Source organism: Engystomops pustulosus, chromosome 9 (assembly GCF_040894005.1).
Source record: "Engystomops pustulosus chromosome 9, aEngPut4.maternal, whole genome shotgun sequence".
Lineage (NCBI taxonomy): Eukaryota > Metazoa > Chordata > Amphibia > Anura > Leptodactylidae > Engystomops > Engystomops pustulosus.
In genome coordinates this window covers 58,718,748-58,744,311 of record NC_092419.1, presented here as the reverse complement: position 1 = coordinate 58,744,311, position 25,564 = coordinate 58,718,748, and the positions used below count along the sequence as shown (strand labels likewise).

General features: G+C 45.2%; 1 long non-coding RNA gene across 1 annotated transcript in view; it reads left to right on the top strand.

Moving 5' to 3' along the window:
* Window positions 1–23,776, top strand: part of LOC140076604 (uncharacterized) — a 38,697-nt gene extending 14,921 nt beyond the window's left edge. Inside the window, exons 2-3 of the long non-coding RNA XR_011849624.1 lie at window positions 16,236–17,379; window positions 23,729–23,776. This is a non-coding gene — a long non-coding RNA (uncharacterized lncRNA). The remainder of the gene's footprint in view (window positions 1–16,235; window positions 17,380–23,728) is intronic.
* The last annotated feature ends 1,788 nt before the right edge of the window (window positions 23,777–25,564 follow it).

Below are 25,564 nucleotides of genomic sequence, written 5' to 3'. Positions count from 1 at the left end.
GTTGCATTATATATTTGATACAGTGTACCTGCAAGTTTCAATATATAGGCCGTACGATACAACTACTAAGAGAGTGTTTTAACAAACACAGATCTAATATTGAGAACGGTTTCACAATGCACAGTATATCCCGTCATGCAGCCACATACCACGATAAAAATTGTAAAGATTTCAGTATACTACTCATAGAGCATATAGAACCCTCTGTGCCAGAAAGATGTAATTTATTAAAGACGAGGCAGATGTTTCGGATTTTTGAAACACAATGGGGATATTTATCAGGACCTCTGCGCACCGCCAGTGGCGCAGAGGCCCTGAAATAATCGCAAATGCTAGCTTATTGCTAGCTTTTGCGATTATTTTTCTCAATCCGCCACCTTCACGCCCGTACTGGAGTGGGCCGGCGCGGGGCGTTACTGTCCCCGCGCCTGCGCACTCGGTGCTGCCGGCGACTTTTCATACGTGAAAAGTCGTCGGTTGCGTATTTTTTTACGCCAGGCTCTGCCTGGCGTAGGAAAAGCGCTGCGCAGCTGGCAGCCCGATACATGAAGAGGCAGAAGCCTCATCATGAATCGGGCTGCGAATTTGCAGCGGCGGGGCTATCATACGCTGGCGCACGAGCGCCAGCGTATGATAAATATCCCCCAATGTCTGGTTCCAATGGGGTTGAATGAAAGTCTGGAAAATGTGTTTTAAATGTACTTGTGATTATTATCTTAGTAAATTATATATCAATATAATATACTACTTATGTATATTTTATAGCACAGTATTCATTAGATAATATTGTAATAATAATTATTCATGTTCATATATATTTTTCCTTGACGAATATATTACATCTTATGATCCTTTAAGGTAATTTTAATTCTTGTGTAACATCACTGCCAATGCGCATGGCCGAGGAGTGGTTGCGAATAAGCCCCTTGTACCATCCAGTACACCAAGAAGTAATATGCAGCAGTAGATACTGACTGGATAGGCAAGGGTTAACCTGTTTTACTGATGTCATCCAACAATGTTCCACCTTTGCAACTGGAGTGTGATTGGAGAGTGAGACCACCTGACCAGGGGCTCATGAGAAGTGACAGTTAGTTAGTGCTGACAGTTAGTGCTGAGCTCTCACCTCATGAGCAGCTTTTGGGATCCAGCTCCTGACTGAGGAGCATCTAGATAATTTACCTGAGCACAAACAGTGAGAGATACCGTGTCAGTCCACCATCAGGGCTGACACTCAACCAACCTAGGATTAAAGCTGCAGCTTTCAGCATTGGACACAGCTACATCCCAGCCTGGATCTGCAACCAGGCTGGTGAACAAACTCCTGGTCTGATGAGTCTCGATTTCTGCTGCAACATTCGATGGTAGGGTCAGAATTTGGCGTCAACAATATGAAAGCATGGATCCATCCTGCCTTGTATCAACGGTTCAGGCTGGTGGTGGTGGTGTCATGGTGCGGGGAATATTTTCTTGGAACTCTTTGGGCCCCTTGGTACCAATTGAGCATCGTTGCGACGCCACAGCCTACCTGAGTATTGTTGCTGACCATGTCCATCCCTTTTTGACCACAATGTACCCAACATCTGATGGCTACTTTCAGCAGGATAATGCGCCATGTCATAAAGCTGGAATCATCTCAGACTGGTTTCTTGAACATGACGAGTTCACTGTACTCAAATGGCCTCCACAGTCACCAGATCTCAATCCAATAGAGCATCTTTGGGATGTGGTGGAACGGGAGATTCGCATCCTGGATGACAAATCTGCGGCAACTGTGTGATGCCATCATGTCAATATGGACCAAAATCTCTGAGGAATGCTTCCAGCACCTTGTTGAATCTATGCCACGAAGAATTTAGGCAGTTCTGAAGGCAAAAGGGGGTCCAACCCGTTACTAGCATGGTGTACCTAATAAAGTGGCCGGTGAGTGTAGACTGTCCTTTATTAAAAAAACTACTGTGCTGCCTAACCCTGCGGCCATCCGGGTTTAGGCCAAAGTGAATTTGTACTTTTTTAACACTGACTGTGTTATGTTAATGCCATGTGCTCTCAAGCTCTGCTCCAGCTCTCAAGAGCTTAATCCCTGCAAAGGACTTTGTCAGCTCTGCTACATCTGGTGCAACAGCACCTGAGGTGTTTACCAGAGGTGTGACGCTGTGAGGGTCAAGATAATGATTATATGTGTCCATAATAATTATATGCTTTATGATTGTATACATGTGCCCTTTGCCCTACATTTTTGTACACTGTCTGTTATGAAATACAGAGCTTTTCCCTTACATCAGTTTTAACCAGACATGCAACTGTCAGCGAAACTCAAGTCTTATGATCAAAAAGCAGATGTTTGTTAAGAATAGCATCAGCATCCAGACTAGCGGTCGATTTACTGTAGACAATGGTGACTGGAAATTCCCCTGGCATAGCAACCAAGGCCTAGTTTTGAGGACCAATCAGCAGGGGTCGGGGGCCAGACATATATGCTTAGCTATAACCAATTATAATGATTTTAATGTATGTAACCACACCTTTTTGTAAGGGTATAAGAAGCTATGTATCAGGAAATAAAGACACAGTTCATTTCTCTTTTTTGTACGGCAAGTTAGGAGCATGAACTTAGGATAAAACAGAACTTCAGTCTTCTGTCTTTTCTTATCAAAACGTGCACGCATGCTCAAATAATTTGGGGTGTCTGAGAGAAGAGGGTAAGGCGGTCTTACGCTGCCCCGAAAAGTGGCGCCCGAACAGGGACCATCCCCGCTGATACCGTACACCCGAGGACCCGAACCAGAGGACGGGGGACGAACGCTTGTCCACACCAATAGAGGACCGCGGCCTCACTGAGTCACGGTAAGTTAATGCATATTATATGTGTGTTAGACTTCCCTGTGATCATTGGTGTGGAATAAGTTAGTAGCCTCTGATACTCTTCGGGTCTAAGGGCTAATTGTCTGAGTGGTGAGACTCATTTTCTTTACGGTGATCGCTGGGATGGTTCAGAACTGATGTATTTTTAGTATAGTGACACTTCCCTATGGTGTGTCACTGAATCACCACGCCTCATTCTCTCAGGCACCGAGTCAGACCTCTGGGTGGAAAGTGAAAGTAAAAGGCTTCATTGTGACATATAGAGTCTCTGCCCCCTTCTGTAGAAGCTGGGGAGGAAGTTTGCAGACTGAGAATAGTACAGATTGACATCCTCTGTTCTGGGGACATTGGGCACTGGTTACGTGTCCGGGATTGTTTTTATTTTTTTATACGGGGGGGGGGGGAAGGGAAAGGGAATTAAGGCGGTCTAGGTTAGAGACCGGGAAAATAGCATTGGCTCACTAGGAGACCGGCTGATTAAGGTACCGAGGGAAGCACGGTTTTTGGGCTTTAAATAGCTCTAACGGGTGTTTAGTCAGAGTTTTTGGTAGCGTAGGGACTTTGTTATTTTGCTGACACACAACGGTGAGCCGGGGCCCCTGCATTGAGTGAGTAGCTACACCAACGTGTACCTTGTTAGAACATGATGTTAGGTGTGTTTAAGAAAGTGCATACACTCCCCGAGGGAGCAGAGACTGCAGTCAGGTTTGTTGAAAAACGGGAAGGAAAAAAGTATGTTAATAATTGTGTGAGGTTGTACAAGTATGTTGATATGCCCTCAAAGGGAAGGCTGCAGCCTTCAGTGTGGAAGCAAATTCTAACCACAAGAGAGGTGTGTTAGAAGATAAGGGCATATTGGAAGCCGCTCAGGCTCACTACAGAGTGGCCGGAGCATTGCAAGATGAAGGATGGTCAGAAGTGCAGGGAGATGATTGTTCAACAAAAGCGGAAGTGCTATATGGATATGTGAAGCTTTTAGATAGAGATGTGAAATGCGGAACCAAAATGGCGACAGTGCCATGTGCCCAGCCACAGCCCTATAATGGCGGCCAACCCGGTCCGGAAGGGTGGACCTGTAGAGTGTGTGGTTTACAAAACCTGGAATGGGCGGAGTCATGATAAGAATTAGAAGAATTAGAATTAAAAGAACGTTCTCCTGGAGGGAGCCACTAGTGCGCTAGCGATAGTTCAGTGCAGATAAGGGAAAGATGTAAGTAGACAGAAGGTTGTTGAGTTAAGTAGGACTGATGGAAAAGTGCGAGTCGATATGATGGAACAGAAGGGCTAGTAGCATTGTGCTGAAAAGTGTATAAGTGGGGAAAAAAAAAAAAAAAACTTGATCAGATTTTTAAATAGACACTTAGAGCCTCTGACTTTGACAGACGGACACCAGGACAGAGTGACAGGAATCCTTCAGAGTGCCCGTTGAGAAAGAGACAGGTGATAAGGGACATTTCAGAGATTTTGATGTGTAGAGAATTTGAGAAAATTCCTTGACGGCTAAATTTCTCCATAGCTGTTTGTAATTGGTGTCTGAGAACTGGTCTTGAAGCGATCAGTGACTTTGCAAGTGCAAGTTTACAAGAAGGGAGGGGCGACAGAGGGAACTCACTGTGACTGAAAGACAGAGGGAAACAGAGACCAGTGTTTCACAGACCACACCAAAGTATGACTGACAAAAGTTTCGATTCCGGACGAGCCCAGCTCAAGGGGGCCTGCTTCCACTTGCTGGGAGGAGACATTACTGAAGTGACTAAAGTGAGTGGCCATATTCTAATAGGGGGGCGGTAACTAACGAGGACGTCAGCAAGTACATCCCCCCAGACAGCTTCTCTTATTGTCAAACCCTCCCCTGCTAGCCCAGTGATGATTTTAACCCATTCACAGTCAAGAAAAAGACCCAGAAAGAACAACATACTTGTAGGATGGTCCATGATCTCCAAGCTGCCAATGAGTGTCCCACACTGGCAGCAGTCCCCAAGAGTGACAAATTATTCACTGTTATTGATTTGGCAAATATTCTACTTTCTGTGCCCCTGCATGAAAATTGCCAGGACCTATTTGCTTTTACCAGTTTAGTATTCCAGTATACCTGATGTAGACTCCCACAAGGGGGGTAAAACTCACCCAGCCAATACCCCACGGCCCTACAGGGAGTAGACTGGCAGACTAGCCCCTTACTGGATGTTCTCCTTTTCAGTATGCGGAGGACCTACTGTTTTTGTTTCCCAGGATGCATTTATTGACCTTATGTGTTTTCTGTTCCAGAAGGGTTGCAAAGTTTCCAGAGACAAACTCCAGTACCGCCAGGAGAAGGTGGTTTTCCTAGGCCACTGCTTCTCAGCCACAGGCAGACACCTGATAGAGGGAAGAAAGCTGGCAGTCCAGAATGTGCCCCTGCCCTGAGGCCCTAAGCCTCTTCACATGATTCTAGGACTGGACAGCTCCTGTAGGCTTAGGATAAAGGTCTGCTGCCTCCAGCCTGATGTTGCCCCTTGATACTGAATTGCCTCTTCCCCATTTGCCCTTAGTCAGGAGGCAATTGATGCATTCCATATCCTTAAGCTGGTAAATCCTGTCTGCCCCGGCCCTAGGCACATCCCACTGAACCAGACATTTTATTTTATTTCACTTTGAGTATCCAGTCCATGCCATAGGTGTCTTAGCCGAGGAACATGGTGGCCTCCTCAGTGGCCCACTATGAGGCCCGGTTAGACTCAGTCGTGAGGGGAGCCCCTCATGTGTCAGTAGCTGCAGCCAGCAATCTGCTCAGCAAGACCAGTGAGTTGATCCAAGACCCTAGATCACTCAGTTACAGTGCAAACCCCACATGACTTGCACAGTATCCTCACCCAAGTACAGCCCAAACATCTGAGCAAAGGAATCACAGCTCAGACTCCAGTGTGCACTCTTGATGCCACAGGACACACTGATAAGGTGCACAGCTCTGAATCCTGCCGTTCTGTCACCAGTCTTCCAGGATTCAGAGGGGGGGAGAAGGGTGATTAACCCAGATGTGGAGTTTTTTCTCATAGATGGCTCCAGGTCTGCAGGAGAAGACAGACGGTTCTACACTGGATATACAGTGGTCAGTGGCGCACATGAGGTAGTACAAGCAGAACCACTCCCTCCACACAGGTCAGTGCAGGAGGTGAAGTGACGGCACTCAGGGAAGCGCTACAGCTGGTGGAAGGTAAAAGGGCAAACATCTATACTCAAGGTATAGTCCTGGGGTCTAAACACGACTATGAACCCATATGGAAGGCTAGAGATTTCCTCACCTCTGCAGGGACCCCCTTTAAGCATGGCACGCTGATTAAAGAGCTTATGGATGCTCTCTTACTTCCAAAAGAGGTGGGGATAGTAAAAGCAAAAGCACACACAATTTGGTAACTCCACAAGCTAATGGCAAGTATGTGGCCGACGGGATGGTGAAGGCAGCTGCACAGATGGAGCCCAGAGACTGTCCTGAAGTCTCAGCGGTGAGTTCTGAGCTAAAAGTCTGATCCACAGGTGTTCCAGTCCCTGGTGGCCCGGGAGTCATCAGAAGTGAAGGAAGTGTGGAGGAAAGCTGGAGCCCAGATGCCGATGGGACCTGGTGGTGCACCTGTTGGTGCAACAAGACAATGACCTTCTTTAACATTGACAGGACAGGTGGCCCTGTATTAGCAGTGTCTGACGTGTACTGTATTTGTGGGGATAGGAGAGTCAGGTGAGGCCTAGAGCCTGGGAAGGTGAGTGTATGGTGATAAGACTTGTGCATTCCTTCCTTGTGATCCCCAGGGATAAGGTTGATCAGACACATAAAGAAAAGGTGGAGAATCCCAAAGGATTCTGAAGGTCTAAGAGAAGCACCCCTAGATGACAACATTTATATGGATACAGTGGGAGCACCAAGGGGGGTCCCAGATGCGTACAAGGCCCACAATCAGATATGGGCAAGTCTAGAGTCCATTATTCCCCAGAGAGCTATGAGCAAAGATGTTGATTGTGTGTTAACTGTTTTTATTGTAATCAACAGAGATTTGTGAATTATATCTGAGATGCTTCCCAGAACCCCATGACTCTGGACATGATCTTTGCTGAGAAGGGAGGAGTCTGTAAGATGGTGGGAGTGGCTTGTTGCATGTACATCCCAGATGACATCGCCCCCTATGGATCCATTACCCATGCTAGTGAAAAGATTGAAGGACTGTCCAGGGAACCAAAGAGAAACTCTGGGGTGGACACTTTGTCCTTCACTTTGTGGTTGGGGGATTGGAAGGGTTTCCTTTAAGTGGGGGTGATATTGGGGATTATGATTTTGCTTTTGTCACTTATTGCGGGTTGTGTGGTCCCCCTCATCAAGTCCACCATGTCCCAGATGGCCGTCCAGGTAAAAACCACAACAGGAGAAGTGCCCGGAGCGGAGGATGATGCTGCCTGTTGGAGAACCAGCCTGTTTACAAACCTATGAACTAGGGGAACTCAGTGATGTGATTTGAGTGTGCAGACCTGTAAACCCTGAGTGACTGGCCTCCAGGGGATCTGGTGAAGAGGTAACAAGTCCAGCAGGTATGGGCTTAGCCTACCTGTGGGTACCTGGAGTTTGAGGAGGTCACACAGGATGGAATTACAGGCCAGCAAAGCTCAAAAGGGGGAATTGTTGGTGATATATTCCTCTACGGCGGCCATCTTGAGCAAGAGAACTAAAACGGCATTACAGCTCCGTCCTGGAGTGTGTGTATGGGGGGGTGTATGTTGCCCACTCAGCAGCTATAGAGTTAAATGTTTTAATTCAGCTATTTTTCTTATTTAAACTGTTGTTATGGCCAATAGCATTACAGTATTCTATTCATACTTTTTTGATGACCCTACAAACTAGAATGGCTCTGGTCACTAAAATTAAGTTTACCATCCACCAATACCCCCAAGTCCTTTCCAGCTCCAGTTTTACCAAGTAATTGACTCTTTAGAACATAATTATACTTTTTGTTTCCCTGGCCCATGTGCATAACTTTACATTTACCTACATTAAATCTCATCAACCATTTCTCTGCCCACAAAGATTCCATCAGATTAGTCTGACAGGACCGATCTCTCATAAACCCGATGCTGACGCTGGGTTATAAGGTTGTGCACAGTGAGATACTCCAGGATAGCATCTCTAACAAACCCCACAAATATTTTCCCCACCACAGCAGTTAGACTCACGGGTTTGTAGTTTCCAGGATCGCTTTTTGATTAGGTTAGTTAGGTTAGTGCTGGGAAATTAACCTGAGTGCCGCAAGGGCCTGTTGGGTTGACGACTCAGTGAAGCAATCCACTCCCCTCTCCCACCACATGGATAGCCTACAGGTGAAAATAAACCCTAGTGAAGTGGAGGGAAAAGCTCAGTATTTAGGGGGGAATTGTGAGGGTCAAGATAATGATTATATGTGTCCATAATAATTATATGCTTTATGATTGTATACATGTGCCCTTTGCCCTACATTTTTGTACACTGTCTGTTATGAAATACAGAGCTTTTCCCTTACATCAGTTTTAACCAGACATGCAACTGTCAGCGAAACTCAAGTCTTATGATCAAAAAGCAGATGTTTGTTAAGAATAGCATCAGCATCCAGACTAGCGGTCGATTTACTGTAGACAATGGTGACTGGAAATTCCCCTGGCATAGCAACCAAGGCCTAGTTTTGAGGACCAATCAGCAGGGGTCGGGGGCCAGACATATATGCTTAGCTATAACCAATTATAATGATTTTAATGTATGTAACCACACCTTTTTGTAAGGGTATAAGAAGCTATGTATCAGGAAATAAAGACACAGTTCATTTCTCTTTTCTGTACGGCAAGTTAGGAGCATGAACTTAGGATAAAACAGAACTTCAGTCTTCTGTCTTTTCTTATCAAAACGTGCACGCATGCTCAAATAATTTGGGGTGTCTGAGAGAAGAGGGTAAGGCGGTCTTACGCTGCCCCGAAAACGCAACAAGGAAATCGAGCCCGCCACAGTCAATGGCGGAAATCCAGAAGACTCACCAAGCTCCACCCCCTGCACACGTGGCGTGAAGGAAGAGCCAGAGCCGTCGTGGCACAGCAACGTGTCTGAACCTACCAACAGCATGCACATCATCCAGAAGGGCCGACGCACGTGTCCTGCGACTTAAGGAGAGCACCGCTGATCATCGCCGAGTCCCTGCTGCCGGCTGGACGTCAGAAAAGGAAATCCTCGCAGCTGTTTTACCATCACCGCTGATCACCACCGAGCCCTTGCTGCCTGCCAGACATTGGGAACAGAGTTCTTTGTGCACTGGAGCTGTCCTATCATCGCGGCAGATCCTGAGGGAGTACCGCTGGGGAAGTTAAAGGGAGGTAGAGATTGTTTCCAACACTAGGTTAACTGGCTCACCTCCCAGGAAATAGTGACTGTGCCCACGTCCCCTTTACTGGCCATTGCCCATAGCAACGGACATTGTTTACCCCTGCAACTCCACAAAATCCAGCCCCAATCATTTCAGCCCAAGATGAAGACCCTGAACCGGGGCAATTCCTGTCCCCCGGTGCCTCCTCAGGGTATCGGAGCATGTTAAACTCTCCAGAGAGCCCGTCCAGTCCTATTGCAGCCAGCGTCACCGGGGCTACCACCCTGACTATGCCCTATTATCTGGGGGCCCCCTGGTTACCCCACTATGAAGGACAATTGCACACTCTCTCTGAATTTAGAGCCAAAATGCTAGCTACCTTCACTCTGTATTCGCTCACTGAAGAACAGAAAGTGGGCATTCTAACTGGGCAGTTAAAGGGACCTGCTCTCCAGGAAGTCAAGTCCTGGCCTCGAGAAGAGCGCCAGAATGTTGTCCAAATCCTCAATAGGCTGTGCAACACCTTTGAAAAATGAACGGTCTCTGAATTGAAGCAGAAGGAATTTTGCCCTCTCCCTACAGGAGACATGGAAGGCTATCATCCTCTTTGATCATTAATGGAATTTTGGATAGGCATCACAAATTTCAGTTAAAAATGCTGTCTCTTCAACATCCTCAGGTATTTTCTTGAGTACAAGGAGATTGCCATCGATATATTGGGAGAACGACTGCCTGGTGGACCACAGAAGGAATTTGAACCTGTGGACATGGAAGAAACTGCTCTAACTTTTGATCCAGCGCAACCAGCAACATCGCCTCCAGCGTCTTCGGAAGTTGCTGCCCTAGCAGACCAAGTCACCACCCTGGTAGATACCATGAGCAAAATGCTCAAGTGAGTGACTCAGCTGGAGGTAACTGCTCCCTCCAAGAGGAAGAAGCCTCCAAACAACTATTTACAGCCAGTTACTCCCCGTGACTCCTCCACCAAACAGCGCCTAAGAATGGCCAAATCCCTGAACACCTGGAGTCGGAAAGAACCAAGACCGCGGTGCAGCTACTGCCGTAAGTACGGGTATGAAGAGGAGGGATGTCGTCGGTTAAACAACAAACCCTTGGAGCTACGGGATGACCCCCAGGCTAAGAACCTCTAAGTCCCCGAGATTCTAAATGGATGCCCAGGTTCGTGGGGACTCGCCCCTTGGTTCATGTGACCATCAACGGAGTAACCGTACCGGCCTTAATTGATACCGGCTCTCAAGTGACCACCCCACACAGTGCCACCTACGAGAGATGCCAAAGAGTAGCATCCTTGACACAGCTTACTTGAACATTATTGCTACCAATGGGAAAACTGTACCCATCCGTGGCTACTGGGAACCCACACTAACCATTGGAGACACCAAGTTAACCAAACAGGGCGTAGTGGTGACACAAGTGCCCAAAGATGGTAACTTCTCCCTGATAGTGGGTACCAATGTCCTCTGCAACTGCTACCCTGAAGTGCTGAAGGCTCTCCACAACTCCACGAGGTAATTCAGGAGACCATGCAAGTCTTAGCGGCTCAACAAAGTTTGCTGGTCCCAGTGGAGACATCAGTGGAGTCCAAATCAAGGATCCACAACCTGTCCGCCTTCAACCTGGGACTGAGACGTTAGCATGGTGCCGAGCCTGCATGGGTGTTCAAGGTCAAGACAACCAGGCTATGGTAGAACCTCTGCCAGCTGACGAATACCTGCCCATTCTAGCTGCCAGGAGCCTAGTCACAGTATCTAGAGGACAAGTACCCATCAGACTGCTAAACGTGGGAGACTTCCCAGTGGATCTGAGAAGATACCAAGCCGTAGCCACTCTCTTCAGCATCCACCCTGAAGATTTAGTGGAAACCTCTCTGTCTGCCTCCCAACAGCTGGAGGTGAAGCAAAGTGCTGAGGGTGAGCCTGCCGAGCAATCCTGGTGGCTTGAGCTCAATATTGGAGACGATGATCTTACTCCTGCAGACCAAGTACAAGGCGTCCTGGATGTCATCATGAAGCACCACCAGGCCTTCAGCAAACACCCGCTGGATTTAGGGCAAACTACCCAGATTCAACATACCATCCCTACTTGCTCTCATCCTCCTATCAAGGAGCTGTATTGGCCCATTCCTCCAGCCCATTACCAAGAGGTGAAGAAGCTGGTGCAAGAGATGAAGACAGCCATTGTTATCCAGGAGAGTCACAGCCCATGGGCTGCCCCGCTGATCCTTGTAAAAAAGAAGGATGGAACCCTTCGCTTCTGTGTTGACTATAGGAAGATCAACAATATCACCCACAAGGATGCCTATCCGCTGCCTCGGATCAAGGAATCCCTTGCAGCCCTGGGGTCAGTTCCATACTTCTCTACTCTGAATCAGACCAGTGGCTACTGGCAAGTGGCCATGGTGCCTGAAGATAGGGAGAAGACGGCTTTCACCACCCCAATGGGCTTGTTCGAGTTCAACAGCATGCCTTTCAGCCTGTGCAATGCCCCAGGCACGTTTCAGCGGTTAATGGAGAGATGTTTGGGTCATCGGAACTTCGAGACTGTCCTCCTGTACTTGGACGATATCATCATATACTCCAAGACCTACGAAGAGCACCTCCAACATCTGGCAGAAGTCTTCCAAATCCTGACCCAGCATGGGTTGAAGGTTAAGCCGTCCAAGTGCCACCTATTACAGCCTAGCTTAAAGTACTTAGGACATGTGGTGAGTACTCATGGAATTGAGCCAGACCCAGATAAAATTGCAGCTGTCTATGACTGGCCTACCCTATCTACTATCTGGGACATCAAAAGCTTCCTGGGATTTGCAAGCTACTACAGGCGATTTATCCCGATCGACCAGAATTACAGCTCATTCAAGTTGGAGTTTCTGGCGTTAGTCTGGGCTGTGACTGAAAAGTTCAAGGACTAGCTAGCTGTTTCCTTCTTCACTGTCTTCACAGACAACAATCCCTTGGCGCATCTGAACACCACCCAGCTTGGAGCCCTGGAGCAGCGATGGGCTTCCAGATTAGTGAACTTCAATTTTATTATCAAGTACCGGGCCAGCAAGACCAACGACAATGCTGATGCTCTGTCCAGATTTGATGACCAGTGGGAGGGACCCTCCATGGATGATCAATGGGAAGATGTGGAGATGCCGGCGTTCTATGCTCAGTTTGTGCACCAAGAGGCCCAGATAGTTTACTCCTTACCTTCAGAAGCAGTACCAGCTACCCCACCAGAAGAGTCTGCGCCACCGGCAGACAAAGACCTCAGGATGAGTCTGCAGGCTGATAGCCGCGCCATAGGAGAAATTATGGACTCTCTCTCTAGTGGGCGTGTGCCTGAATGGATTCGTCAGGGGAAAAGCTGATGGGGAATTGTCCCAATTGTGGCGCCAGAGGTATGCATCAGGGCCTGCTGAAAAGGAGAACTCTGGATCCTATCACCTACGACCGGCTGCACCAGATTGTGATCCCCCAGAGGGACGCCATGATAGTGCTGGATAAGTACCACAACCAGTCCGGACACTTTGGCACTCAGAAGACTGAAGCTACCCTCCGGAAGCGTTTCCACTGGGTGAACATGAAGCCCGACATCGAGGCCTGGTACTGGGAATGCCCAGCTTGCACCATCGCTCGAGGAGAGAGACACAATCAAAGTGCCCCTCTGCATGCCATTGTGAGGCAACGTCCTCTGGAGATCCTGGCTCTGGATCACATGAAGTTGGAGCCCAGCAGGTCCGGTCAGACATATGCCATGACCATCATAGATCACTATACTAAATTTGTGGTCGCCGTACCAGTCAAAGACTTGTCCGCAAGGACCATCGCAGCAGCCCTGTGGAAGAGTTTCATCCTCCCCTATGGCTGCCCGGATAAAATCCTTGCAGACCAGGGAACTGCATTTGAGTCGGAAGGGTTCCAGGAGCTGTGTACCCTCTATGGCTGCAAGAAGCTGAGAACTACAGCCTACCATCTGCAGGGCAATGGACTCTGCAAGAAGATAAACCAGATTCACATCAATATGCTGAGGACCCTGACCCCTGCGAAAAGGGCTGACTGGCTGAAACTGCTACCGGAGTTAGTATACCTGTACAATAACACCACCCATTGCTCTACAGGATACACTCCCTACTACCTGATGTTCTGGAGACATGGCCATCTCCCTGACAATATGGCCTTGGACATGGAATCCCCTGATCCCCAGACTGATTGGGTCCAGGAACACCATAGGTGCCTGGCGGATGCCAGAGAAATTGTGGACCTTCGGGTGGAGGAAGCCTCTTGCCCCTGGAGAACAATTGTGGCTGCGAAACAACCATCCCACCAGTAAGTTAGATGGGCGTTGGGAGCGTAAGCCATACCTAGTTAGGGACAGTCTCTCTGCTGAAGTCTATGACACTTCAAAATGAGACCGCCCATCACTCCAGGTACACAGGAACCGGCTGAAGAGATGTCTACGATCCTTTGCCCCTGTGTCAAATCCTCTGACCCCAACTTCCAGTCCAAGAGCCCCTTTGTGTTCATCCACTCCTAGCTGTCTTGAACTTGTGACTGTGCCTCAATTCTGTGTGGTTGTCTCTACCCCAGTGACAGTTACTCCAGAGAAGTCACCATCCCCGACGCAGTTCCCAATGCTGCTGCCTGTGGAGGATGACCCTGTCTCAGAACCTGTTGCCCCCGTTGCCTCTGAGGCACTACGCTTCTTACTCCAGTGCCTGATTCAGGAGACGACGACAAGGAAATGGTAATTTTCTCCCACCAGGAGCTTGGGAGATCTCAGCGAGAGACAAAAGGGAAACCTCCTGCGTATCTGCAGGAGTACCAGCTGTCCAATCACAAAGGTCGGAAGCCGAAGTGCGTCCGCTTCACCGATCCTGAGGTACTCTATTGTATATATATTGTATATATGATATTTTTCTGCTACTCCCAGTTGGGCTGCGCCCACATATACCTGATAGAGCCAGACACTTTCCTGAGACTCTCCCCTTTATTTATCTCAGTCAAGAGACTCTTCTTGAACTGTCTACTATTGTTCTATGCTATGTTAGCATCAACCTCTCAGGCCGCAGAGCCACCCTTCACAAAGGACTCTGTCCCTCCACATCTAGAGGAGACCCTTTGACTGCACTTTTCCCCACATTAAGGGCTGTGCCCAGAAGATGGACTTTGCCTTAAAGCCTTCTGAGAGACTTTTAGCCAACTGCCATAGAGGAAAAGTTGCCATTGACTTTGTTTTGCACTGAAACAGCGGTCTGTCCCCTACACTGTACATAGCCAGCACTTCCTCGCAAGTGCAAAACCTATACCATCTACAACTCTACCAGCTGTAATATGCTTGAACCCTCTGGAGACCATCTGCTGCTGGTCAGCGTTAGTTCTCTTTATCCCAATCTGGTCCATAGCCGAGACATGGGCGGCTCTTTCAATTGCTCCGGGGGTATGCAACATCCCTGCCAATTCGAATGGCAGAGTGGTTATGGATACGCCCCTTGTACCATTCAGTACACCAAGAAGTAATATACAGCAGTAGATACTGCCTGGATAGGCAAGGGTTAACCTGTTTTACTGATGTCATCCCTTGATGTTCCACCTTTGTAACTGGAGTGTGATTGGAGAGTGAGACCACCTGACCAGTGGCTGATGAGAAGTGACATTTAGTTAGTGCTGATAGTTAGCTAGTGCTGAGCTCTCACCTCATGAGCACCTTTTGGGATCCAGCTCCTGACTGAGGAGCATCTAGATATTTTACCTGAGCACAAACAGTGTGGGATACCGTGTCAGTCCACCATAAGGGCTGACACTCCACCAACCTAGTATTAAAGCTGCATCATTCGACACAGCTACATCCCAGCCTGGATCTGCAACCAGGCTGGTGAACAAACTCCTGAGGTTCACTCTCCATGACCACTCTCCAGTAATCCGACTATCTGTAAGGAATCGTTTGGCTCGTTGCCTGCTGTTGGTTCGAATAAAGAACTGTAAGTTATTTTTGCACAACGTTGCCTACGTCTGGTCCCTGCTACGGCTGTCACCATCAAGGGCGCCCCCATCTATCCTCCAGGGACTCCTAAGGGGTTGCCCCTGGGAGAACCAGTACAACAGCCTCTCCCTCATCTAATTTATTGCACACACCACAGCTGGAGACCTACCAGGCTGTGGGACAGCCCTCCAGTACCCATACCAAACACCAGGACACTAGCGTGCCTAAGCCGCAACCGCCAGCCACTCCGGCATTCCGGGTCCCGGCTGCCTCCAGGCCCCAAGAAAAAGGCTATGCCCCGGTGGGGGATTTTGCACTTGTATTAATTTTTATATTTCCTTATTGACTTAAAGAATACAAATTTTGTGATTTTATACATAACTTTTTGCATCTTCATACATCTTAAGCTTATTTCTTTCAGTTTAGAAAGATATTTATATACTATGTTTGGGTTATCTCATGCAAGTACATATAATGCGTCGGTCATACAGGTTTTTTTTTACAGCGATTGTTTACACATGCTACCATGGCGACCCGGGCCATCTTTAAACACTTCAGTTTGGAATTTTTTGCGGGCGCCTATCCCCATACATTTCCTGCTTCTCACGATCCAGTGCACATGCAACACGAGTGCAGACGCAGGCTTCCCGCAATTCAGTGAGGTACCTCGCGAATCATGAGGTACCCCTTGTTTACTTTTCAGAGCGCAGGCGCGAGTCCCGACAGCAGGAACTTATAATTTTATCAATATTCTTTGTTTTTTATATTATAAGCCAGGTTTTGAAAAAAAAAGTTTTAATTGGTAATTAGGCTAGGTAAGTATCTGAGAGGTTCATCAATGGAGAGAGAAGTAAGCCCTGTAATTGTTCATTTCATCAAACCATTGGTAAGTTACCATGGAGGAAGAGTTGGTTTGACAGTTCAGAGTTCAAGCTTTAATTTCTGTTACAAAAGTTAGAGGTGAGTTCTCAATTATTTTCTATTTTATTTTGACTTACTATTTTCCTATGCTGATAAAGCTTATTTTTCTTTTTACAGGTAACACAAACATGCCAGTTAGATTCACAACGACCATGAAATAAAACTCCATTCTTTTCCAAATTCGGTGGAACCTATAAAAGAATGGCTGTTACAGGTTGGTCAACGGCCGTGTTTTACGTCCCACCGCCATCCCCACCATTTTGAATTCTTCACTCCTGACAGCCAAATAGAAACCCGAAAGCAATACAGGGATTGCGAAACTCAAACCAACTTCACCATAGAAAACTCCATCATCACCTTATGTGCCCAAGCTTCAACTGAATTAATTTTGCCAATGCATTTTGCCCAACAAACAACTTGTGCAACATTCCACGCCTCTATCATTCCATCAACAAAGTTTGGATATTTATTTCAAGAAAATTTGGAAGAGATTAGTGTTTCTCTATTTCAAATTGTCAATTTGTGTTGAGGGCTCAACCCAAAGTAATTTGGGTTGATTGAAAATGTATTATCTTTGAAAGCTGCTTGGATGAATTAATCAGGCAAGTAAAATGCAAACACGAAGGATGCAATCTCACTGTTTTTAAAATGAGCAAGGAGAAAAAAAGAAGTAATAATAAGTGGCAAATGCAGACGAGGACACACATCACTCATCTAGAAAAGCCAGCCAAGAGTGGAAAAGTGTTCTTTTAGCATCTTCGATTTTGTGCTGTGGTCTAAATTTCCAGAAAGTGGAGGAACTCTGTAATATTCTCGGCCTATGTATTATTTCGGAGGCAATGTACTACAGATACCAAACCAAGATGATCTTTCAAGCTATACCCGTGTGCTTGGCTGGAGACAGGCAGTGTGACTCACCAGGTCACAGTGCAAAATACTGGGGCTTATTTACTAAGGGTCCGCGGCCACACTTTCGTCAGATTTTCCAGCATTTTCGGGTTTTGCATGGCTTTGAAAGGTATTCAACAGGGGAGAGTGACGCACGTGATCAGAATTTGGAGTAGCTGCGCTGGATTTCATGCAACAGATGATCCTACTGATTGGACTGAACGCGGTATTTAACTTTCAGATTGAGTCGCAAGATCAAGCACTTACATGCACCATGAAGACACATGCACAATATCGGGCGCACAATCGTAGTGAATCGCGGCACAGTGCATTGTCGTCGAACAATGAACTTTCAGTGAACTCCTCCAGACGGGTAAGTAAATGTAACCCACTGTGTCTACACAGTGATGGATCTGTACAGTGAAAAAATGCAATGTTAAAGTTTGGCTTTCAGACTGTAATGGAACATGTTCTTCAAGACAGTTTTGACGTTTGCATTTTTGCATCAGATCACCATATATAAACAACAAAGACCTGGTAATACGTCAGGCTGATAAAGGTGGGGCGGTGGTATTGTTAGACGCAGGCTCGTATAGAAAACTGAATTTTCTCATTCTGTCTGATGAAACCACATATAGGGAACTAAGTAATGATCCTACTAAAACATTTCATGTTTAAAAAATTTAGTGGAGGAGGGTGTAAGAATGGGAGCCTTTGATCGGAAAATTGCTGAATATCTAATAGTTAAGGATCCGATTGTTCCGATTTTTCATTCTCTTCCAAAGACGCATAAAAATATCCCCCCCCCCCCACTTAGACCCATAGTCTCGGGGATAGGGTCACTATCAGAGAAACTTAGTGAATGGGTGGACCACCATCTCCAACCCATAGTGAAAGCCCTACCAGGGTATCTTCGCGATACCAAACATGTGGTTTCATTATTGGATGGACTACCATGGAAAGATACTTACTGTTGGTTAACATGTGATATGGTCTCGTTGTACCCTTCCCTTACACACGATGTGGCTTTAAAATCACTATCATATTTTTTGACGAATTACAGCCACTATACACCTTGTGTTAGGGAATTTATTATCATGGCAGTTGATTTTCTTTTGTCAAAGAATTACTTTACATTTGATAGCAAATTTTTTGTACAGCAATGTGGAGCGGCCATGGGGGGGAAGTGTTCTCCCTCCCTGGCCAATATCTATATGGCCATGTGGGAAGAGACATTTTTGTTCTCACCTGACAGTCCTTTTCTCTCCCATATCAGGTGGTATGGTCGTTATATCGACGACCTGCTCCTGATATGGGAGGGGACTGAACTGCAGGTTATTGAGTTCCATGAATATGTTAACAAGAATCATATGAATTTAAAATTCACCTTTAGTATGAATCCAATGAGTATGAATTTTTTGGACATCACCCTCAATAGTGGAACCCATGTAACGATCACTCCTTATGTCAAACCAACAGCAGTCAACTCAATATTGGAAGCTACTTCCTGCCATGCCCCCCATACTATAAAAATATACCAGTAGGTGAACTAATAAGATTAAAAAGAAATTGTTCACAACAAACTGTTTATGTTGCAGAAAATCAGAGAATATGTCAGCGACTAAAAAATAGAAAATACTCACCTTGGATGCTCAATAGAGCAACCAATATTGTCAATAAAATCCCCAGAACTCAGCTTACAAGTGAGAACAGGACCCGAAATAAACCCCCTGACCGATCTAAAGAATCCCCAATTACCTTTTCTACAGCTTATAGTTCCCAATATACAGAGGTTATCAATATTATTAAAAAGTACTTACCGTTGTTAGTGACGGAGAATTCTATTGCCAAATTTATAGATGGGAATGTTAGGTTTGTGTCAAGGAAGGCGCCCACTCTAGCTAGCATTCTGTCGCCCAGTCTTTTTAGTTCAGCAGATAATAAGAAAAATACCTGGCTGTCAACAACTGGGTTCTACAAATGTGGTCATACCAAATGTATCTGTTGTACCCATTCAGTACCGTCAAAAGAATTTTTGTCTTTAAGTACTGGCAAACAATTTAAAATATCTCATTTTATTAATTGTAACACTGCATTTGTTATTTATATCATCACATGCAACATTTGTCGGATCCAGTATGTAGGATGCACTAGTGGACCACTGAAGGTACGCATTCGCCGTCATCTGTCTGACGCCAAGAATAAGGATGCGGTAAATGTCTCCATGGCTTCAAGACATTTCCGAAATGTACATGGCGGCGATTGCAGTGCCTTCAGTTGTATGGGCATTGAAAAAGTTTTTAAACCTATACGTGGGGGCGACCATAAAAGAAAACTCCTTAACCGAGAAACGTTTTGGATTTTTTCGTTGGAGACTCGAGTACCGAAGGGGTTAAATAAAAGACTGCTGTTGACATCACCATATATAGGAATACAGAAGATGATGAGAGAAAAACCATAACCATAAACCATCAATTTAAGCCCATTGAAGGAAGACCAAAAAAAATGGATTAAAAAAATTTACAAATTTAAATTTTTAGTGGACAGCAAAAACATGTGACCACAAAGAACAGAAATTCAGATAAAAGTGGTTCTCATGCCAATCACATTGCCAATATTCATGAATGGAAAGAAGGTGAACACTATAAAAAATGTGTCCATGGAGAATTAACACCATCAGAATAAATACAGTAGCTGCAGGATGGATAAAGAAAGGAAGTGCAGCTTACCGGAAAATTGAAGAGGTTGTAAACAGTCAACAAATGATAAAGTTACATTCCACATCTTGTAAGAAATTGTCACACTGGGCCATTAGAGGCCCTTCATAGTTGTACCAAAAGAATCAATTTTGGTATTGATGGAATAGAAGCCCATACAAAACTAGGTGTGCTCATAATAAAAATGTAGGAAGGCAGCTTTGCAGCTGTTCAAGTGGAGAAGAAAAATACAGCATCGTCTGGGAGCATAAGAACAAAATTAGTTATTCCTAAATAAACAAAACGGTGGAGTGTGAGACATGTCCACAAGCTGATTGTCTGAATAGCCAAAGGAGATCTCAATCACGCTTGGATAAGTAGAGCACCCACCCTTCCACCAAATATAGCGAATCTGGAAGGACCCAATAAGAACAAAATTGTGGCTTGTCATTGGTCAGGTTTTAGTCTCAAAAATTGCTCATCTGGAAGCCCAGATTCTGGATCTAAATGAGCAAGTTTCAAGGCTGCGGGCAATTGATAATATGGAACGAAGTTTGCTGCTCCTGGAGCACAAACTCTCTGGGGAAGATGGTTGTGGGGAGGGAAGTATGGAGGTGCAGAATGAGGGGGCAGCTAGTTGGGTAACATGTAGAAGGCGGGGTAGAGGGAAGAGTTGTAGAGAGTCTAGTCCTGATCTGGTGCACCCCAATAAGTTTGCCAGGCTGGTGGATGAGGGGGATATCAGCTCTGGGGTAGCAATGCTGCAGAAAGACATGGCCGCTAGCAACCAGGGGAATGTCTGCTCCAGTAAGAAGGGTAATGGGAGCACAGGAAAGGTCAGACAGGTGCTGGTAGTGGGAGATTCCATTATTAGGGGAACACACAGGGCAATCTGCCACAAAGACCGTGCATACCGAACAGTGTGTTGTTTGCCGGGTGCTCGGGTTCGGCATGTTGCGGATCGGGTTGACGGATTACTGGGAGGGGCTGGTGAGGAACCAGCGGTCATGGTCCACATTGGCACTAATGACAAAGTAACAGGTAGGTGGAAGGTCCTTAAAAATGATTTCAGAGATTTAGGCCATAAGCTCAGGGCAAGGACCTCAAAGGTAATTTTCTCCGAAATACTGCCTGTACCACGTGCCACACCAGAAAGGCAGCGGGAGATCAAGGAGGTAAATAAGTGGCTCAAAAGTTGGTGTAGGAAGGAGGGGTTTGGGTTCATGGAGAACTGGGATGACTTTTCTGTGGGCTACAGGCTCTACAGTAGGGATGGGCTGCACCTCAATGGGGAGGGGGCCGCTGTTTTAGGGGAAAAAATGGCTAGAAGGTTGGAGGAGTGTTTAAACTAGAGACCTGGGGGGAGGGCAATTACACTTGTGCAGGGCAAATAGACGGTGTACATAGAGAGCTGGGAAGGGTCATAGTCCATGGGGGAGGAAGGGGGGCTGGAATGAGATTGGGGAATAAGGACAAAAGGAAAACGGACAGGAAAAACCATATAAAGTGTATGTACACAAATGCCAGAAGCCTCACAAACAAAATGGAGGAACTGGAACTCTTGATGTTGGAACGGAAATATGATATAGTGGGTATCAGCGAGACATGGCTGGACAGTAGCTATGACTGGGCTGTTACTATAGATGGTTATAGTCTTTTTAGAAAGGATCGTATAAATAAAAAAGGGGGAGGGGTTTGTTTATATGTGAATTCTTGCCTCAAGCCCGTCTTGCGAAATGACATCAGTAACACAAATGCAAATGTGGAGTCCCTATGGGTGGAGATAAGAGGAGGGAAAAATAAAAATAAAATATTACTAGGGGTTTGTTATAAGGCTCCAAATATAATGGAGGCAGCAGAGGAAATGCTGATAAGTGAAATGGATGCGGCTTCAAAGCATGGTGAAGTACTTATCATGGGGGACTTCAATTACCCAGATATTGACTGGGGGGCAGAAACCTGCAGGTCCTTCAAAGGTAGCAGGTTCTTGTCAACAACAAAAGACAATTACCTGTCGCAACTAGTCCTGGAGCCAACAAGAGGGGGGGCACTGCTGGACCTTATCCTTACCAACAGACCTGATAGGATATCAAAACTACAGGTTGGGGGGAACCTGGGGAATAGTGATCATAATATCATTGATTTTGTATTACGCTTTACTAAGAGCGTTAGTGAAGGGGCAACCAACACTCTAAACTTCAGGAGGGCAAATTTTCAGCAACTAAGGGAAGACCTTAAAGGCATAGACTGGGATAATGCTCTCAAGGACAAAAGCCCCCCCCAAAAATGGGACTTTTTCTCATATATTCTGAAAAAGTCCTGTGAGAAACACATACCTTATGGGAAAAAGCATAAAAGGAACAAGAAAAACCCTATGTGGCTAACTAGTCTTGTAAGGAAAGCAATAAGCGAGAAAGATAAAGCGTTTAAGGTGCTAAAACGTGAAGGTAGCGATGAGGCATTACAGGATTATAGAGAGAAAAATAAATCCTGTAAAAAGCAGATAAAGGCCGCAAAAATAGAGACTGAGAGAAATATTGCCAGGGAGAGCAAAAATAATCCCAAATTATTTTTCAAGTATATAAATGATAAGAAACTAAAAACAGAGAGTGTGGGTCCCCTTAGAAATAACATGGGGGTCATGGTGGAAGGAGATGAGGAAAGGGCCAATCTACTGAATGTCGCCTTCTCAACTGTCTTTACCCAGGAAAATCCCCTGGTGGAAGACACAATGAGGAATAATGTTAATTCTTTTTATAATGTCAACAGTTTAACCCAGGAAGAGGTACGGCGCCGCCTCGCAACCACTAAGATAGATAAATCACCGGGGCCAGATGGCATACACCCCCGGGTTCTGCATGAATTAGGTTTAATGTAGATAAATGTAAAGTTATGCACTTGGGCCATGGAAACAAAAAGTATAATTATGTTCTAAACGGTCAATTACTTAGTAAAACTGAAGCTGAAAAGGACTTGGGCGTATTGGTGGATGGTAAACTTAATTTTAGTTACCAGAGCCAGGCGGCTGCTGCTAAAGCAAATAAAATAATGGGATGTATCAAGAGAGGAATAGATTCTCATGATAAAGACATAGTTTTGCCCTTATACAAATCCCTGGTCAGACCACACATGGAATATTGTGTACAGTTTTGGGCACCAGTGTATAAAAAGGATATAATAGAGCTGGAACGGGTGCAGAGGAGAGCAACCAGGATTATTAGGGGAATGGGGGGATTAGAATACACTGACAGATTACAAAATTTGGGATTATTCAGTTTAGAAAAAAGACGACTGAGGGGAGACCTCATTACAATGTACAAATACCTGAACGGACAGTACAAGGATCTCTCCAAAGATCTTTTTATACCTAGGCCTGTGACCAGGACAAGGGGGCATCCTCTACGCCTAGAGGAGAGGCGATTTTACCATCACCATAGACAAAGGTTCTTTACTGTAAGAGCAGTGAGACTATGGAACTCTCTGCCGCAGGAGGTTGTTATGGCCGACTCTATGTACATGTTCAAGAGAGGCCTGGATGACTTTCTGGAGAGAAAAAATATCACGGGTTATGGGGATAAAACATTTATTTAATTCTTGAAGGTTGGACTTGATGGACTTGCGTCTCCTTCCAGCCTTATATACTATGATACTATGAAATAGACCTCTGTGAGCAAGATTCTGACTTCAATGGTTTGGGTACAGAGTAAAGTTTTTTTGAAAGTTCGTCTACTGTGTTTTTTTTTATTAATAGTGCTTTTCTAGGTTTTTTTTTCTAGTTTACAGTTGATTTATCCGATTGTACTGGACAGTTTAGTTGAGGTAAGTTACTTTCATAGAATTTGGTTAACATTTTGTATCATAAATCTGATTACTATAGAACAAAGTGTAGTGTTATTTAGTTCAAATTAACAAAAAAATTTTGTAGGAATTCTGCCATTAGGTCTACTTTTTTCCAGGTGCTATGAGTGCTACTTGAATCACCTAAAAAGCATGAGAAATAGATATGTTTGGGTTGTGTTTTAACAGGATCTATCAATGCTGATTTATTGGGATTGGTGTCTCCGACAGTTACCGACAACAGGTAAGCCCCAAGTCTGCATGTGTAGTGTTGCTTTTTTTATTTTAATGGTACTGACAATGGTACTTGGCAGGAAGGATTTATCGGGATTGGCGTCTCCGACTCATCTGTCAATGTTCCTTCAATCTTTAGTAATTGTTTGTATTCTTCTATTTTTTTTTAAATTGCTGACCAGAATTTTATATCAAAGATCGCTCAGATTAAATTATCATGTATAATGCATAAAATGTTAATATTTTTTTGTTCTTGTCAGATTGCAACATTTAATGGTTGTGTTATTCAGGGGACTGATAAGGTTTTCTTAATTTTACAGGCATAGTGAAAGCATTTAAGGATGAGCTCACTGAGGAAACTATAAGTTTTTTGTCAGTTGATAAACAAATTTTATTATTTATGTGTATATATTTGTATATATATATGGGTATATATATTTATATTATAAATAAACATATATAAACATTCTATATACACATGTATATAGAAGCTGAAACCTATAATTTTACTACCAATTATTGGAAAAGAAAATTATTAGCCCACAGTCACAGTCTCTATTGGTCAAAGTCTCTCCCTGTAATGTAATTCCAAGTGATGCAATGCCCCATGCACCCTCCCTAGTAATATAATGCCATATGTAGCCACCCTAATAATGAAATGTGGCACCTCGGTGTTAACTTACATACTCAGGTTTTTTTAAGCTTTGTATATTGATGTGGCTGCCCCAAAAATGTGTGCGGTGAGGATTAGTAAAGGCTATAAGGGGATTTGGAGGAGGCCTTTTTGGTGGCAAATAGTTCAATATTCAAAGAGTTGAATAACAAGCCTGATTTATTGTTGCTAATCTATTATATTCAAAAAATGTTTAATTCCAATGGTAAAGCCCACCGTTATTTTGTTGTGCAACATTTTGGTTATTTCAAAAATATTACTTTCCACAGAATGCAGGCCTTCGGCTGCGTGGCCGCAGCTCCGGGGCCCGAGATACTGCGCTTGCACAGGAGAAAAGAGGATACTGGGGTGTGGAGTAGCTGCGACTTGTAGCCTCATGTCCGGCTACTCCACGCCCCAGTAGCCACTTACAAAAATTTACATATCCCAGGATTAAAGTTTTCTAAAAAATAGCCGGGACGTGAGGATTAGGCCAAAAAGGGGCTATCCTCACGTCCCATTCATCCACCTACCACCCGATCTACCTTTATAGGCAGAATCGTGCTGGTAGGTTCCCTTTAAGGGAAGAGAAGTTAGTTAACAGGCACTGGGATTGGATACTGTTGGTTAACAGGGATAGGGATTGGATATTGTGGGTGGGTTGCAGGGGATTACGGTTGATGTCGTCTATTTTGTTTGAGTGTGAGACAAATTCCTCATCTGAAATGAGAGAGGTTGGGGAGGTTGTAGGAGGACGTAGAAGTGAAATAAAGAAGACATAAGATTAATGAAGTAATCCTATTTAGAATATGCAAGTGCAGATTTGTAGGTGAAGACTGCCTTTTTGTATCACAGAAGGTCTTCCTTCGAGAGAGATTTCTTCCAACACCTTTCAGCACTCCTGGCACTTTGCCTTAGATGTTTAGTGAGGTTGGTTTGCCAGGGATGCTGTTTAGGTTGTCTAGATGTAGTGAGAGTGAGGGGGCTACAGAGTCCAGGGCTGTAGAAACTGTGGTGTTTTAGAAGGCGGCAGCAGTTTCTACCTCCTTTAATGAGGATATGGAAGAAAGAGGTAAGAGAGTCTTAGAGAGTTTGTTGGTATCCAGATGTTTGAGATTCCTACATGGGTGTACAGGCAT